The sequence below is a fragment of the Elephantulus edwardii genome, unplaced genomic scaffold (genome assembly GCF_000299155.1).
Source record: "Elephantulus edwardii isolate Elephantulus edwardi_28Jun2011 unplaced genomic scaffold, EleEdw1.0 scaffold00005, whole genome shotgun sequence".
Taxonomy (NCBI): Eukaryota; Metazoa; Chordata; class Mammalia; order Macroscelidea; family Macroscelididae; genus Elephantulus; species Elephantulus edwardii.
Window position 1 is genome coordinate 14,999,903 of NW_006399755.1, and position 1,746 is coordinate 15,001,648.

Here is a 1,746-nt window from a genome sequence, read left to right on the forward strand (position 1 = left end):
CCGGAGCTGCCGCTGGAGCCTCTTGTTCTGTTCCTTCTCCCGGTTCTCGGCTGCGATCCGCTGATCCCGCTCCTCAGTCAGCTTCTCCATGTTTTCCTTGAGCCGGCTTGCCAGGCTCTCCAGCCGCTTTACTTGGGTCTTTTCAAACTCCAGGCGTGTTTCCAGCTCCCGGATCTTAGCTCCCTGCCTGCTTACCAGGGACTTGTCCACCATAGTTTGCTCCAGGAACTCCACCTGGCTCTGCAGGGCTTGCAGCTTTTCCTGTAGTTCTTGCTTCTCCTTGTTGGCTTCTTCCAGCTGAGCCGGGAGGTCATTCATCTGAGCCATGTCCCGGGAGGCCTGAGCCACGGCAGCTTTGTGCTTCTTCATCAGCTCGTTCATGTCCTCCTGATCTTCTTCCAGGCGGTTCTGGATCTCATTCTTCTCACGCTGAAGGCGGCTCAGCTGCTCCTCCAGCACGGTCTTGGCTTTGGCGATGTCATCAATCTGCAGGTGCAGGTCTTCTATCTCCACTTCCATTGCTTTCCGAGCTTTTACAGCTGCTGCACAGGTGAACTCTTGACTCCTCTAGCTGGTTCTTGAGCTGGGCGATCTCCCTCTTGCTGGGTGCGTTGTTCTTCAGGTGGTCCAGCATGATCTGCGCATCTGCCAGCAGGGCCTTGGTGCGCTTCAGGTCTTTCCGGAGCCGCTTCTCTGACTCAAAGTCTCGCTGGCTCACCTGGTCACTGAGTGTAGTGAGCTTGCTCTCCAGCTCCCCCTTCTCTCGCAGAACCTTCTGCTTGTTCTCATACTCCTCCTCCAGCTGCACTTCCATCTGTTTTAACTTCTTCTGACATGACTGGCGGGCATCCTCCACCTCCTCATCCCGACTCTCCATCTTCTTGGAGTGGGTCTGCCTCATCCGTTCCATCTCCATTTCCAGACGGAGCTTGGCCTGCTCCAGCATCTGGATGGTCCCCGCCTGCTCATCTAGCTCCTCTTCTTGATCCTTGACCTTGGCCTCCAGATCTCGGAGCTGCTTCTTGACCTTGGCCAAGGAGGCTTCATCCTTGGATTCTTGAGAAGAGATAGATATCCTGGAATTCAGCCTCCAGGGAGACAACTTTCTGTGTGAAACCTGCAATGTCCATGTCTTTTTCCTCCAGTTGCTGCTTCAGGCTGAATGCCTCCGCCAGCAGCATGTCCTTCTCTCGCTGGAGCTTCTCTCGCTGCAGCTTCTCCCGCTGGGCCTCCTCATGCGCCTGGGAGAGCTCACTATCGAATCTCCTCTGCTTCTTCTCCAGCTCATGGTTGCGGACCTGCTGGCCCCCCAGGTGCAGCTTGGTGTCTTGCAGCTCAGCTGTCAGCCGTTGGCACTTCTTCTTGAGCTGCTGCAGGGCCCTCTGGCTCTCGTCACTGTCTGCCTGCAAGTCTCCGAGCCGCCTCTCCAGCTGCCTCTTATTCTGCTGCTCCACCTCCAATTTGTCCTCAAACTCTTGCTGGAGACGCTTCTTGGTGAAGTCTACCTCCCGCACAGCTCGCTCATACTTCAGACGCCACTCGCCACCTGCATCGTCGTCATCCACTTCCCCGTTGATCTCAGCTGCCCGGATGAGACGGGCCTCCATCACCTCCATCTCCATCACCTCCATTTGCTTCTTCAGTGCATCGTACTGAGTCTGCAGCTCCTTCATCTCCTTCTCAGCTCGGAGCCTCTCTGCCGTCTCCGCGTCCAGCAGCTGGGAGGCGGACTCGCCCGTGTTACGT

The 1,746-nt window shown here is 56.6% G+C and overlaps 1 protein-coding gene and 1 pseudogene across 1 annotated transcript in view; both read right to left on the reverse strand.

Annotated features, from left to right (window-relative positions):
* LOC102843445 (chromosome unknown open reading frame, human C1orf168) overlaps positions 1–1,746 on the reverse strand; it is a 125,405-nt gene that overhangs the window by 13,266 nt on the left and 110,393 nt on the right. The gene's annotated exons all lie outside the window — the stretch shown is intronic.
* Positions 1–1,746, reverse strand: part of LOC102852542 — a 6,046-nt pseudogene that overhangs the window by 1,640 nt on the left and 2,660 nt on the right.